Raw genomic sequence first — 17,688 nt, 5'->3', positions numbered from 1 at the left:
GGATAGTCCCCAGAGTAAATGTTGGGGGACTATCCGAGTAACAAAATGACAAACCATAGGGAGCATACCTGCTATTTTCAAAAGGTGAGGACTAAACATGAAAAAACTTGAAACCACAGGGACCATCCGAGCAATTAACTCTTATTTATATTTCAGTTTATTTCAGCAGCTTGCAAAAGTTAAAAAACAATCAATATTCTTCTTGCACCCTCCAGAGGTTTGGTCCACCTCTTCAGCTACAGATGTCTGCAGATGTGGTCCATAGACTACAGACATTTTTTTTGAACGGCCAACGAAACTTTTATTTATCACATTGCTAACAAGATGCTAGCAATAAAAGAAATCCGAGCATACAAGACAATCCGAAACATACAGTCCACAATAAAAAAACAAACCAAGACTATCCCATTTTGGTCGTATCAAATCTCCCCCAGGAGTCCCAAGTCATATCCGACATCTTCCCTCGGTTTGTGATCCATAGATAGCTCATAATCTTTATTTCCTCAAACACATTCCGCACGACAACCGGCTTTTGATTATGGAGTAGATCATTCCTTGCTTTCCAAAAACGAACGTAGTACAGACAACCGGCTTTTGATTATGGAGTAGATCATTCTTTGCTTTCCAAAGACTACAGATATTTTACATCTGAAAAAACAAACACCACCTTAGTGTTTGGAGGAAGAAATAAACATGTACTGATGTACATAATTAGAAGTAAATGTTTAATAAACCTTTCGAAAATACGATTATATATCTTTTTGTTAGAATAAAAAAATTATCAAACATGTATATTTATATTGGTTACTAAAAAATAAAAAAAATATGTAGTTGCTTTTTTAAATCTGTAAATAGGACTTTCTATCTCCTTTTTACACATAAAAATACATTAATCACCTCAACTTCTGCTTTATTTTACATATATGAGTTTTGTTAAGAAAACATACAACACAATTTGAAGAAACTATTTGAGACATGCTCTTACCGTTGTAATGCATAAACAAAATATGTTTAAAACACTCAATCCCAACCATCACATAAGCGGTGGTGGTATATTTGTATAACAAACTAATTTTCAAGGGCTAAGAGACGATAGATATACATATATACTTATACAAAACTTTCATCTAATAAGAGCAACACGCTCTTAATTGGCTTAGCTTTCGTTTCTTAACGGCTAACTCACACACCTCCTAAACATACTCTTATATTTGTATCAATGTTGATGATAAGTCTCGAACCCATAACCACTTGAGGATGAACACTTGAACACATTTACTAAACACGTACTTTGATACCACTAGGCTATAAACCATACGTTTGATATAAATGGATTAGCTAAATTTGTTAAAACACAATCATAAATCAAAATCTTACAATCTTACATATCAGATTTATTAATCACAATCGTAACACAAAAATTTACGCTTCATAATTATTTGGGAATATTAAATCAGGGTTGATTTATCTTATGTATCCTAAATCTAGGAAGGTTTCAAAAACACAACGAATAAAAAAAATATAAGAAAATGGATCACAAAATATAACACAATGCCGAGGAAAAAATACATATTGAATAGCAAAAAAAGACATAACGACGGGAAAAAACACAATGTCAAACAAAAAGACACAGTAATCTAAACAAAAATTCTAAAATCTACAAGCTAAAAATCAAATAAACAAAAACCTAGAATCTAAGATCGTAGGGTTCGACGAGATGGTTTCAAATTTTCAATACCGCTAGAATTAGTTCAATTGAAGTCCGTTTGATACCCTTTTCTACGACTTCCTAGTTTTAAGAGACTATGTATATGAACATTTTCCTATCAAATCAAACATATATAGTCTAAAACATAGCAAACTCTCTCAAGTCCTTAATCATTCTACGACTTCCTAGTTTTGGAAGACCATGTATTTAAACATTTTCCTATCAAATCAAACATTTATAGTCTAAAACACAGCAATCTCTCTCAAGTCCTTAACCATATCAAATCAAACATATACAATACATGTTTAAAACATGCTTAAAGTTCAGCTATGTTTGCAATTTTAAAATATCTGAAAAAGAACTATATACAAGAAAACTAACAAGCAAAAAATCTATTACATACTAAACATCTATAAATTAAAGCACTTTTATCATCCGAAAACAAAACTTCGATTCGTTAAGACAATGTAATTAGTGTCGATTAAGATATCTTAAACTCTTTTAGTTAGGACGCTTTAAATTTCTATCAATCGGGACACCTTAAACTTCAAATGACTTATTTTGCACATCTAGGCGTCTTCCCATATCATTTAGAACTATCGCCAACATGGTCTACTTGGTAAAGGCACGTCTCTTACTCTCTTTGAGGGGAGGTCTCAGGAACTACTGAACTAGGAACGTAGACAAGGGGAAATAATTTAGGATTATTGATGTAAAAAAAAGTAGCATTAGCCGTTACAAAAATTACGACCTCTCAATGTTACTTTGCATGTCTCTAACTTATGATACCCTCTACACTATACCAACATGATCCAACATTTCATGAATAACTACTATAAGGGCATGTGTAGTCATAAAGCCCTTTTAGGGGCGTTATGCGACATGTGGCATGCCACGTCAGCAAGGGGCTTTATGGGGCGTTATGCAATTTGAGGCCGTAGTCATAAAGCCCCTTTGTCATCATTACTAAATTAATTTAATTTTCATTTTTTTAAATAATTTATAAGTTTTATAAAATTAAAAAACATTCCATTAAATAAAAAACAATACATTAAAATTAAAAAAAAAGTTAAACAAAAAAAAATTACACCTAAAAAATAAATTTATTCTTCGGTTTCATTTTCGTTCTCTCCTTCTTCCTCTTCGTTTTCTCCAGCATCCAAACCTACGTCATCAAAGTTCCCGTCTTCGAATTCCTCAACCTCTTCTTCCTCGGAATCTTCGTCGTGATCACTGTTGAATCGAATTGGGCGAATCGCCCAAGCATGCTCAACCAAATCCGCCTTCAACGTGTTATGTATTTCTCTAGATCGCAATAGTTGAGCATTTGCGAGTCTCTCTTCCATTGTCGCTTGGGTTCCTTCGACTAAATCTTCGGGAATATAGTTTTGGCATATCGCTCTTCCATCATCCTCAATGATCATATTATGCAAAATGATGCAAGCATACATGGTCATTCGTATTCTATCCTTATGCCACATGCGACAAGGATTTCTGATAAAATGCCATCGCTGCTGTAGAACCCCAAAACACCTCTCGATATCCTTTCTCGAAGACTCTTGTAATTTTTTAAAATACTTTCTTTTTTCATCGAAAGTTTCAGAAAACGTTTTAACAATAATCGAATATTCAGGGTAGATACCATCGGCCAAGTAGTAGCCATGCTCGTAATCGTTCCCGTTTGCATGAAAACCGGCCTTTGGTATAGTTCCAGAAATGTAGCCCTCTATTAATGGTGAAGCCTCTAACGTATTAATATCGTTAAAATACCCGGCTACACCAAAGAAGGCCGACCAAACCCAAAGGTCGTATGACGCAACACCTTGTAATACCAAAGTTGGCCCTTTTTGATCACCCCGTGTATGTTGACATCGCCATGCGGTTGGACAATTATACCAACGCCATTGACGACAATCCAAGCTACCAATCATGCCGGGTATTCCATGCTTTTCTAGATGCACCTCATATATTTTTTGAAGGTCGTTCCAAGTAGGGTTTCTCAAATAACGTTTTCCATATAACTGGCATATACCTAAAATTTAAAAATTAGTAAGCTACTAATTTTTAAATATGTAAGCTACTAAAAAATAAATATGTAAAAGTAAATAAATAAAAGACAATAAAAATTACCATAGCAAAAATGTTCCAAGCAATCTCGGGTTGTTTTCTCCGCCATCTTCAAATACTCGTCGTTGATGTCGTACGTGTTTTCGTATGATAATACGCGTAAGGCGGATGTGACCTTTTGAATTGAGGTGAAGCCTAGATATCCTCGCGCGTCCATTCTTTGCTTAAAGAAATCATACCTATTTTCCAAATCATTATTAATGCGCAAAAATAACCTTTGGCTCATCCGAAAACGTCGTCTAAAAACATTCGGTCCGTGAACCGGTGTCGCATCAAAATAGTCTTTCATCAAACGCTCGTTCGCGGCTTCACGATCTCGCAAGATATAGGTGCGTCGCAAGATGGGTCGTGGAGGGGGAGTAGGCCGAATGTGCTCAAATGCTTGTATCACAAAAGTACATGCACTCGTAACCGCTTCTTCCTCGGCCGCGTCTTCGTCGGGCGAAAAAAAAATTCGGTGAATTTCGGTGAAAGAGTCTTCCGACGGGGAACCCATTTTTTTTAATAAGGTGAGACTAGCTTTTTTAAAAATATATAGAGAATGAGAGTGGGAATGTATTGAGTTGTAAAAAAAATGAAAGAGTAGGAGGGTATTTATAGTGTGAAAATTTAAAAAAATTGATTTTTTTTTTAAATATGACCGTTGTTAAACGGTCAAAAAATCCAAATCATCAACACATGGCGCCACGAAATTCTTCACGCCGTTTGTTTTTTTTTTTGGGCATAGCGCCCATCGTTTTGGTGTGCAAGGCGCCATCTAGGCGCCATCTAGGCGCTATGGCCCTTCTTAGCGCCCCACTACGTATTACCTAATTACATAAAACATATATAATATATAATTCATGAACACACAAAATCCAAAACACGACTCAAAATATAAGACATGTCATATTTTACATGCAAACCCCATCTTACAAAGCATACATGCACCAACCCAAATTGAGAAACTATCATGAAAACTCACATTGTTGGGTTAATTTATGAACGATTTTAGACTTAAGGATTTGGGCTCATGGATGGCTACATATTGGGCCGACCTAACTTATTTTTTTATGGTCCATATTTAGTTTTTTTAACAAGTTACAAACCCTAATTAGTCTTATATATACCTATATATACTCATGATGTAATTGTAATATTTAAGTTATCATTTGTTTATCGAAAAATATCCTATGTAAAGAAAGAAAAAGAGAAAATATGTCAGAAACTTAGTTGATAAAAAAGAGAGAAAAAATGAAAAAAAAAATACGTTAAAAGAAATAAATGTGGTGATCAAAGATCCTATCCACAATGATATAGTAGTTATGTTATTCATTATTACTGGTCCGGATTGTAACAACTTTAGCCACTTTTGCCTAAATAATTTCTTACCTTTAAAACCTTAAAAAGTCCTTTTAATCTATGCGATGGTTATATGCTTTGTAGAAGATGATTTATGTACAAGCCTATGATAGTTATGGTATGGTAGTGAGTTTTAATAGAAATCTAGCACAATATGCTAGCATCAGAAAATAATCAAGAGATGAGAAGATTGTGAGGGGTGTAAATATGTTTGGTTTGAAAGTGAATTGCACTAAGTTAGTAGATTCTTGTTTTTAAAACTGCAACATTATTAACTTGTCGAGGATAAATCTCTTGACTTTACAAGTCTTGGGGTGAACTTTGATCTTTAAAGATTGAAATAGCATCTGTTAAATAATTAGATGTTGTGCAGTTGGTTAGTTGTTAATGCTTTTATACGAGAGATTGTTTAGGGACAAGTGATGTGCCATCAATTATACATATTTTTAGTGTATAATTACCCCCTAATTCTAAATACTTTTATGACTTTTTAGTTGAAAATACTACCTAAATCATTTCTATTTGACAAATGCAGGTTTCTAAGGTCTTAGGATAAAAAGAAGTGAAAAACGAGCATAAACGAGGCAAAAATCCAAGATTCCAAGGAAATCAGCAAGTTGCCAGATAGGCACGTCTGTGCCAGGCAATGGGCATGGTCGTTGTTAGGCCCAAGTACGTATTTGACAAAAAGTCGCGGTGGAAATTCGTGCCATAAAATTTCTTTCATTACAAACATCTTGACCTACTTGAAAGTTCGTTTTAATATGTATCTTTTACAAAAATAAAGTATAAGTCCTGTTTGCTAAAGCACATACTCAATATTTCCCGTACAATCTCACTTGTGACTCGGTCTTCGATCTCTATTCCTCGTGATAACCGCCCGTGATTCGTACAACCTGCACTCACCACATACATTCATAACATTAGTACACAATACATAAACAAGATTCAATCTCGTACACTTCCCATTTCGTTATATTTCTAATTTTAAGCATTTCATCTGTGTATCCATATCCTGATGAGGCTTCAATAATGTACCTGCATCACTTTTCATTCTCAATGCACACTATTAATAACGTAGACGTATCTAAATCATGCATACATACATTCTTACATGCATACATACACATCTACATACGTACATTCCTTCCTATGTATCTACATACATGCATACACTCATACGTACCCTCATATATACCATATACACATCTACATACGCACATACATCACTACGTCTCTACATACGTTCATATACACATACGTATCTTCACATATACATAAATACACGTCTACATACTTACATACATTACTACGTCATACACGTCTACATACTTACATACATTACTACGTCATACACGTCTACATACTTACATACATTACTACGTCTCTACTTACTTGCATACACTTATACGTGCCTTCATATATACTTAAATACACGTCTACATATGTACATATACTCTTACGTACACGTTCAAGATCTTACATACCTCTTATATATCCATACATTAATTACATGGTACTTAGACTTAGATTTATAGCCCATAAACGTCAAAGGAACGATCAAAATCATGCTTGGAGGCCCGTCGTGGTCCACAGATAATAAACCGAAGCCTACTATACCCAAATCAACTTAGATAACATTTTTTCAAGTTTTTGAACATGGGGAGGCCGTCGGCGACGGCCCCTGCAAATGCTCGTAGCCAAAAACTTCCGTAGACAGTCAAATAGCCCGTCAGCCAAAAACTGACATTCCAGAGCCCGTCGGCGACGCTCCCATGCCCGTCGGCGACGCCCTCTAGAGTTTGCATTTTTCTGCAGCTCCGTTTCGTCGTCCGTACGCACTAAAACGCGCATAACTTTTGAACCGTTTACCCGTTTAACCTCCCGTTATTCCTACATGCTTGTAAATTCACATTCTATCATATGAACTTGAAATCCAACATCCGGTTTAAGGAAAATATTCACTTAAAGCTCTCGGCTTTATATACCCGCTTTCACTTATTCGACCCGTTCATGTTTTCATCAAACGACTCATTTATTTTAACGCAAGACTTACATAAACGTTATAACTATAATACTTTTACATTATCCGAGGTTCGTACTTGGGATTTATGCACCCGATACCCGGTATGCGCTAAACCTATTCATGTCATTCATTTATACGAAAGCAAACTTTGTTAATACAATTTCATATGAGAAATTGTTTGTCTATTAACCATGACTCACAACTGAGTCTTTAGACTATTAATCCGCATCTCCGATTCTTGGTTAGCGTACTTATGTACAATTCTACCCATACCCGGTTATAGTACCGTAATCAATTACTTACACCACCCTTCCGGTATAGTAATAAAACCACATTTTTGACCCATTCGGCCTACTTAACGTAAATCATCAATTTCATACAACCCTTCTTATTTGACTTCAATTATCATGCCTAATTAACTAGAACATAACCTTACTTAACAAACTAAGAAGTGAAATGGAAATCACTTACCTCGTGCGTCCGAGTTCGTGTCCGTTATCTTGTCTCCTTTTGATCCGTTAACCTTCTATGATTTTATCCGTCTTGATATGATCCCTATACTTTCACATCATCGCAATCACATTCTTATTAGCATACATGATTACGCATGTTAACGATCATATCAAATGCATATTTCCCATTTGACTTTCTTTAGTCACAACTAACAAGCATGTGACATATAATCCAATTCATATCCTTTCAAACTCATGAAATTCATCATGTAATCACAAATAACGCATATTAACATAACATGTACCATACAACTTCCTATAATCCTACCTTTACGACAACAAAACAAATCACGCTTCTTATGTGTAGTTGACCTTCAAAAGTCAACAGTTCATCATACAAACTTTTGGCTTATCCTCATGTATCTGTATCATCATTTATGCTATATCAATGAAACTATATACATTTCTTACTCACAATGCAATTATGCTTACAACCACATGATCACCTAGTGATATCAAACACAACGTACAAGTCCTTAATGCATAGTCTTGACCAAGACATACATTCAACCCGAATTCTTGTATAAGTTCCATCTAAAGCACCTTCTTCACGTTAGTATACTACTAATTACATCATTACTTAATCTCAATCATATATATCAAGCTATTTCATACAATCTCCCCTCTTAACTTCACTTAGACATTTCATCATACACTTGGTGTGCGTACACCATTTAGTGCATATTGTATAACTAATTAAAGCACATTCTTCCTAGTTCATCCATGCATTAACATAATCTTTCACAAATCATTATCATAACCAAGCATCATATGTTTTATACAGTGGCGGAGCTTGACCAAAACTTTCGAGGGGGCCTAAAGTGATGGGACTCAAAAAAATATTTCCTATCGTTATGTTTCGGGTCGGGTCAGGTCAGTTATTTGATTCAAGTCGGGTCAAATAATAATAGTTCCAAGTAAAACTAAAAAAAATCACTCATTCAAAGGACTCGTTCTTGCACATAGAAAAACTAAATATTGTATAATAAACAAAAGACTTATATATATATAAAGATATGAGATAAATAGAACCTGGACGAAGAATTACAACTCAGTCCGACAACCTTTAAGATTTTTGAATTCATCAATTAAATAATAGAGCATTGTTACCCAATGCATTCCTAATAACAATAAAAAAAAATAAAGAATTGTTATCCTTATCATTTGAATTAAACACGATTAAGGCTACAAATTTGATATGGAAGTAATAGTAAGAAAAAAATGAGGAAGATCTTGAATTGGAAAATAGGAAAAGTAAAAAGGATAAGGATTGCACACTCACCAAAAATTTCTCCAAAAGTCTTCGGCGCAGAGAAGAATCGCAGAAACAATGTCGGCTGGATCAAGATTTCAAGATAATTTTATTTGATAGTTAATAATTTGGGTATTATGTTTATTGTATGGTGGGTAATCTAGGGTTAAACAAATAAAAATAAGAGTTAAAATATATTTACCAAACTACCCATCATTTAGGAAAAATAATCGGGTGGGCGATCCTATATAATTTTAAAATTTTCAGACGAAAAACCAGACCATATACACTTCTAACCGAAACATTGGGGTGGACGGGTGCACCCCCGAGCACCCATGATCCTTCGCCCCTGGTTTTATATCAAATTATCCATCTAACTACTCTCTATAACACTACTCTAACATCAACATTACATAGTTCATCATAAATCTTCACTAAACCTCATCTTCTTACCATTTCTAAGTGGGTTTTATCCCAACTCATCGATACAATCAAAATTGCACCTAACACAACTTCTAAATGATGATTCTAACACATACCCAAACTCAATTTCATACAAATTCGTGGATTGATCATAACCCACTTCATATCAAAATCACCAAATCAAAAATTACAACTTACCAAGTGATTTATAGGGCTAGATGATGTAGAATCTTGATTCATGCAAGAGAGTTAAGGTTGGGTTCTACTTCAGTTCTTCAAGATTCATCACCATGAGAAACCCTCATGCCTCCTTGCCTTGCATTCGATACCAACATCAGACTTATGTCTGATGTTTTGTGGTCTTCCCCACTTAACCCAAACTTCATTAAAAATGTGCAAGATTAACCCTTGCACTTTAGTTAACTTGTTTCTTTCATTCTTGAGACTAGTAGATGTACAAACTAGGTTAACTAATCATAGTTAGTCAATTCTAGTTAAGTTATTTCATACATAATTCTAGTATATGCCATATTTATTAAATATTATATTTTTGGGGCGTTACAGTCGTGCACACAACACCCAGGAGCACAAAGTCAACAAGTCAACTCAATAATGGTCAACAAAAGTCCATGATATGTGGAAGCATGATTGTGCATGCCTAAACACGCCCGAGCTTAGCTAAAAAAAAAGTTCAGAAGCTTCAAGAACCGACAAGAATACCACCAGTTCAAGACTCGTAAGGACACCTGCCCAGGCACAGCCGTGCTTACTGATGCATGCTCGTGCTCATAACTAATTCTCAATGGAATGTACCGGGAAATTACAAGAAGGATAACCAACTGTCGGGACAAAGGCTGGGCACACCCGTGCCAAGCCTGGCACCCCCGTGTGTGTTGTATACAGTTTCAGTAGACAATAGTTATACGTGGCCATGCATCATTTGGGCATGGCCATGCCCATTCTCTAGGAGATAAGCATCAAGAAGGTTCCTATATGAGACAAAAAAGCAATAGACAAAAAGGGGAAAAAAGTACACACAAAAGACCATACTTTGTCTCCCTAAGGACAAAATGCTTCTAGATCTACTTGGCTTTCAAGCCAAAATCTCACTATAATTAGAGGCCTTGGTTGCCCCATTTTAAACCATCCATTTTCCCCTTGAATCCTAGCATTTCTTCACCACAAATGGGGCTCTCATACCCCCAAAACTCACCCCTTGGAGTTTAGGGATCACCCCACAAAATCACTTGTAATAGCTTAGTTTGAAAAAGAGAGAACTTATAATCAACAACCCTTCTTCATGTTGTTTGATCTTATCATACTTGATCCATCATGATCCTCTCTATAATCATTATTTGTGGACAAGATATGGCCATTGTTGACTAAACCCCTTGTGTTGCTTGGGTTGAAGATGAAGCTTGGTATGAATTAAGTGTTTAATATTTGGCAAAGTGGTGTGTTGTGTCTTTAATAATTCCTTCTACTCTTCTTCTTTCGTAATGAGCTTGTGATTGGTTGTGTAACGCTTTGTATTTCCGTATTCCTATCTTTAGAAAGTTCGTATTCGCATTCTATTTTTAGAAACCTTACATTCGTATTTTGATTCCAATATCACAATTTTAGGCATTAATCACGATGGGATTTCACTTTTATACTCATACGTGTTACATTTCATACTTGTGTGTTATACGCAATCAAATCTTTAAATACAGGTTTATACGCAAAACCGACACTTGAAATACTCAAAATTATCAATTATACGTGCATTATACTCATACACTACTTTCATACACTTCGAATACCTAAAAACATGCTTAATTATGAGCTTCTAGCATAAAATAATGAAATCGCTTGGTAGGTTATTTAGATGGTTAATGTGATGCTTCTTGTAGATCCTGTTGCTTATTGTTCGGTTGAAACTGGTTTATTTGATTGAAATAGATATATTTGTTAAAAACTTAAACTGGACCTGAATCTAATTCTTATTGAAGTTGGTTTGCTTCGTTATTCGGTTACGACCAACTCGAATAGCCCAAATAAACTGGAAATTGAACTAGTGAACACCCCTAATCATAGGCATAATGCATCTTATTTTCTCAAACATTTGTATTTCAGATTTTGTATAGTATTTTCTTAAATCATTTTAATCATTTCTATAAATCATTTTAACCTTATCTTTAATAACAGAAAGGTTAAATAGTTGGAGATAATGGAACTTCTTGAAAAAATATATTTCATAAAACCATTTTTATTTTGTATTAACATGAAATTGACATGCTCCTATATATTAAAAACTGAAGAGAATGAATAGTGATTTAACGGTGTGAAATCATGGAGGCAGCAAGAGTTGTTTATTGGTTCACGTCTTTATCAGAAACTTTCACGTCAATGGGCTTCATGCCACGCGTCTCCACCAGAATCTTTCTTCCCGTTCATTCTTGAAGAATATGAGAGTTAGGTGATGTCGGAGCGTTGGCAAGCAGCCATATTCTGTATACAAGCTTCCGGTCGCTGAAGGTCCTTCAAAATCGTCTTTTTTATTCAAGTTTAAACTTAATCCTAAATTCTTTGTTGCAGCTTTGTTCCACTTAGCGTTGAGCCTAAATCGAATTCTCTCAACCTAAACGTTGAAACCTAAATTGATTTCTACCAACCTGAAATTTCTTCTCTACGATGACTTCACCACCTCCGGCAACCTACCTTCTAATGAGATTTGATTTGTCATCTCTTCCATATTTATCTCCTAGACTATTGCCAGACTTATTTCCTTTCCTTTATTTTGCTTCCTGTCATCTCTATATATTGAGGCCTTGTAATCCTTTTTGATATATAAAAAGATATAAAAAACTTCAGCTTTATTATGGTATCAGAGCGGGTTACGCTCCTGCTCTGACAAAAACCCTAAACCACTTTCTCAGCCCACCAGTCCGTTGATTCACAGCCTGACATGGCTGGCGATGAAGGCAAATCACAAAAAAACCAAACCGATAACAACACACCAGACCACAATTCCCCTTACTACCTACACCCTTCTGAATATCCAAAACAAATGCATGTTAGTGATGCTTTGTCAGACACAAACTATGCTGATTGCGTGCAGGAGATGGAGAACTTCCTGTTTGCAAAAAATAAAATAGGTTTCGTTGATGGAACCATTAAAAAACCCGAGAAGACATCAGAGAACCATATGGCATGGATGCGGTGTGACGCTATGATCAAGGGATGGCTGACTACTTCCATGGAGAAAGAAATAAGGAGTAGCGTCAAGTACGCAAACACTGCCTCACAGATCTGAACCGATTTGAAAGAAAGGTTCGGAAAAGAGAGCGCTCCTAGAGCGTACGAGCTAAAGAATCAGATTGCTACTACCCAACAAGACAGGACCTCTGTCTCTTCGTATTACACCAAGTTACGATCCTTATGGGACGAGATACAGTCGGTTTTTCCTACGCCTCAATGCACCTGTAACGGGTGCACATGTGGGGTTGGAAAACGACTCAGTGAACATCAAGAGAAAGAAAAACTATATCAGTTTCTCATGGGTCTTGACGATGAGTTTGCAGTAATAAAAACTCAGATTCTTGCCACGACCCCAACACCTGCTCTCAGAACAGCCTATCACCTTGTTGCAGAGGACGAGCGACAAAGGACCATCTCCGCGGACAGGAAACCAACCACAGAAGCCGCTGCGTTTAAGGCCTTTATTCCTACAAGAAAAGGTAGCTCGATGGCACAACAGAAGAATAGACTGCCTCAAAAAGGTGTTAAAAAGGATGAAGAAGTGGAACACTGCACCTTCTGTGACAGGGATGGGCATGTTCGTGATGGCTGTTTCAAAATAGTTGGTTACCCGGAGTGGTGGCCAGGTAAAGGAAAGGGAGAAAAGGCGAGGCCAAGAGCTGCCCATGTGGAAGTGGAACCGAGCCCAATACCAGGTATCACAGGTGAACAGTATAAAGTCTTCCTGAAGCACTTTGGGGGGTCAAGCAAAGGAGATAAGGAGGCCACAGAACCTGTTGCTAATATGGCAGGTAGGTTAAACGAACATGAGGATTGGATTATGGATTCGGGGGCTTCCGAACACATAACACATATATCCGATATTCTGGAAAATGAAAGAAAAAGCATATATGAGAGACCCGTGATAATACCAAATGGCGATGCCATTCCGGTTGAAGGCAGGGGTGATTATACCCTGCCAGGGGGCACTAAGATTAAAGGAGTATTGCATGTCCCAAAATTCAATTGCAATCTTTTATCTGTTAGCCGTTTGGCTAAAAGTCTCCAATGTGCAGTGACTTTTTTTCCTGATTTCTGTGTCATGCAGGGGCTACGTTCGAGGGCCTTGATTGGTGCGGGTGAGTGCAGAGGAGGTCTATACCGAATGGGGATTTTTGAGAATAAAAGGAAGGCTATGACAGCAACAGTTGAGAGATGGCACAAAAGATTGGGTCATGCATCAGAAGGAAAACTTAGTAAAGTTGGTTTTCTTAAAAACATTTCTTTACATTTCAAAGACAACGTTTGTGATTCTTGTGCAAAGGCTAAGCATACTAGATTACCTTTTCCTGCTAGCGAAACTAAAACTAAAGAATGTTTTGAATTATTGCATTGTGACGTTTGGGGGAAATATCGCACTCCTTCCTTTTCGGGGGCTAATTATTTCTTGACCATTGTTGATGATTTTAGTAGATCTGTATGGGTTTTTCTTATCAAACGTAAAAGTGATGCTAGCAAACACTTAATCGACTTTCATAAAATGGTAGAAACCCAATTTAGAAAGTCTGTCAAAAGAATCAGATGTGACAATGGTGGTGAGTTCACATCCATTCTGATGACGGATTTTTATAGCAAGAAAGGAATCCTCCTAGAAACCACTTGCCCTCACACTCCCCAACAAAACGGGGTTGTTGAGCGTAAACACAGGCATCTACTTGAAACCGCACGAGCTCTCAGGTTTGGAGCTAACTTGCCCAAGAGATTCTGGGGTGAATGTGTTTTAACAGCTGCCTACCTCATAAACCGATTGCCATCTGAGGTCCTCGACAACAAAACTCCTTATGAATTGTTATTCAACGAAAAACCCGACTATTGTCATTTAAGGGTTTTTGGTTGTCTGACATATCACAGGAGCACCGAGACCAATGGAGATAAGTTCGAGGAAAGGGGGAGACCCGGAGTTTTTTTTGGGTTATCCGCAAGGTACAAAGGGATACAAAATTCTTGACATGGAAAATAGAAAAATGGTCGTTTCGAGAGATGTCAAATTCTACGAGGATGTGTTTCCTTTTCCAACCACTAATGAAGAGGGTGACAGACGCGTAGCAAATGACGCCCCATATATCTTTGATATCGTTGACGACCCATTTGTTCATAGTCAAACCCACAATGTCAACGGAAACAATGATCAGCCCATTGGGTCAGAAAGCCCACAAGAAGAAGAGTTCTCTAACAACAGCCCCACAAACCTTGAAAGCCCAACACAACAAAGCCCAACGAGCCAAAGCTCAACCAATCTAGAGAATACCACGGCCCAACAAGAAGAAAATGTGGAAGATGAGGTTGCACATTCAAATGTTGACACCGTTGAGATTAGGCCAAAAAGAACCAAAATGCAACCAAAGCGTTTAAATGACTTCGTCGTAAAGCTTCCTCATTCGGTCGACCATGCACAAGCCACCACTGATCAAGAGGCCTCGACGGTACACCCTATCACAAATTACGCCTCTTATGACAATTTTTCTAGTGCTCATAAGGCTTACCTAGCGGCCATCACTCTAAATGATGAGCCCAAATCTTTTAAACAAGCTATGCAGGATCAACGATGGATAGAGGCCATGAAAAAGGAGATACAAGCTCTTGAGATGAACGAGACGTGGACTTTAGAAACCTTACCTAAGGGAAAACGTGCTGTCGATTCAAAATGGGTCTACAAGATAAAGTACAGACCTAATGGAGAAGTTGAGAGGTACAAAGCTCGTCTTGTAGCAAAGGGTTTTACGCAAACTGAAGGAGTCGATTTTCACGACACCTTTGCACCAGTGGCAAAACTAGTTACCGTCAGGACTTTATTGGCCGTTGCTACCAAGAAGGACTGGATTATCCACCAGTTGGATGTTAATAACGCATTCCTTCACGGTGACTTGGAAGAAGAAGTTTATATGAAAATTCCCCAAGGTTTCTCCAACAAAGATGAAACTAGAGTTTGTCGCCTAAGAAAGTCTCTATACGGGCTTAAACAGGCTTCCCGAAACTGGTATAAAAAATTTACAACTGTTCTTCTTGAGATTGGTTTTGTTCATTCAAAGTCAGATCATTCCCTTTTTATCCTCAAAGATGGCGAGACTTTCATTGCTATCCTTATCTATGTTGATGATGTTATTGTGGTGGGAAATGATTCAAGAAAGATTCAAGAAATCAAAATATGTTTGAATGAAAAATTTAGCATCAAGGACCTTGGTGTTTTGAAATACTTCCTCGGAATCGAAGTAGCCAGAACCTCTGATGGACTTGTGTTAAGTCAAAGAAAATATACCCTTGATATCTTGAAGGACAGCGGAATGGAAGGGTGCAGGCCTAGTGCATTCCCAATCGAGCAAAATCTGAAACTCATTATGAATGAGAAGGAACCTAAGGTGGATGCTCATCAATACAGACGACTGATAGGAAGACTGCTGTACTTACAAGTCACTCGACCAGATATAGCCTACGCAGTTAATATTCTTAGTCAATTTGTTGCGGATCCTCGACAGAACCATCTTGATGCCGCCACTAGAGTCTTGCGGTATCTCAAAGCAACACCAGGTCAAGGCATACTCTTGTTTCGCAAAGGAGGCACAGATTTAGTGGCATACTCGGACTCTGACTGGCTCGGTTGTCCTTTCACTAGGCGATCAAGAACAGGTTACTTGCTTTTATTGGGTGGCGCTCCGGTTTCATGGAAAACCAAAAAGCAGTCGGTTGTTTCTCGCTCTTCCGCTGAGGCCGAATATCGTGCCATGGCTAGCACCGTTAGTGAAATTTTGTGGATGCGTTGGCTTCTCAACGAATTGGGAGTCCCACAACACAAGGCTACCACTCTCTTTTGTGACAATGAAGCAACTCGGCACATTGCAAATAATCCTGTATTTCACGAACGTACTAAGCACGTCGAGATGGATTGTTATTTCGTTCGTGAAAGAGTCGAATCCGGAGAGATTCATCCTATGTATATTGAAACCAAGCTGCAAATCGCTGATCTGTTTACGAAGGGGTTAGGAGCCAAACAACTACGATTTCTTCTTGACAAGATGGGCATTCGTGACCTGCATGCTCCATCTTGAGGGGGAGTAATGAGATTTGATTTGTCATCTCTTCCATATTTATCTCCTAGACTATTGCCAGACTTATTTCCTTTCCTTTATTTTGCTTCCTGTCATCTCTATATATTGAGGCCTTGTAATCCTTTTTGATATATAAAAAGATATAAAAAACTTCAGCTTTATTACCTTCATCATTAATTTGATCGATTTCTCTCAACTTGAAATCCCTCGTCAGCGAAGAATTCACCACCACTAGCTTCAAAATCGATAACTGTGGTGTCTTTATTTTAGTTAATTTAGTTTTCATTGCCTCCTTGAGTGACCTAGATATCACAATGACTTTTGTTTTTGTTAATTTTGATCTATCTAGCATTTTCTTTTGATTAGGTTTTTATGTTTGTTGTAGTCGGTACTTGATTGAATTTTTGGTCTAACCTCTAGCCTTTTATACAGGTTCATACTATATTAATGATCTTTGTTTGTTGATTTTATGGTCTTTGAGTTCATGGTTTGACCGAGAATATTGTTTAGATTATCTAATTGTTTGATGTAGACCCCTTTGTACCATTTTGGAAGAAATATTATGTCTTTTTACATATAAAAATAATTTTTTACATGTTTCACCCATGATTTTTGGGTTTCCCATTTTTTGCGATTCCCTAATGAAACAAACATGGGTATGGATGGAGAAGTTTAAATAGCTGTTCATTAGGTTATGCGGTATGGTAGAGGCCCATCCTTAGAGGATGATTCGTTACGTAAGCGCCACGTAGGATGGGTGTGAGGATGGGGCAAAGGGGATGAAACTAAGGAAATGGATGATGGACCTAAAATATATACATATGAGTTGTATGTATATGTGTGTGTGAGGATGGTTTGTCTTGTAGTGCCCGTCTCCAACGTCGGGAGAGCGGCATTCAGGACGACGCCGCAAGGGGGGGGGGGGGGGGGGGAGCGGTGAAAATGGTGTTTGGGTCGGCGACGGGCCAGGCCAAGCC

The sequence above is a fragment of the Helianthus annuus genome, chromosome 15 (genome assembly GCF_002127325.2).
Source record: "Helianthus annuus cultivar XRQ/B chromosome 15, HanXRQr2.0-SUNRISE, whole genome shotgun sequence".
NCBI classification, from domain to species: Eukaryota; Viridiplantae; Streptophyta; class Magnoliopsida; order Asterales; family Asteraceae; genus Helianthus; species Helianthus annuus.
The sequence above is the reverse complement of the archived record's forward strand: the minus strand, read 5'-3'. Positions refer to the sequence as shown.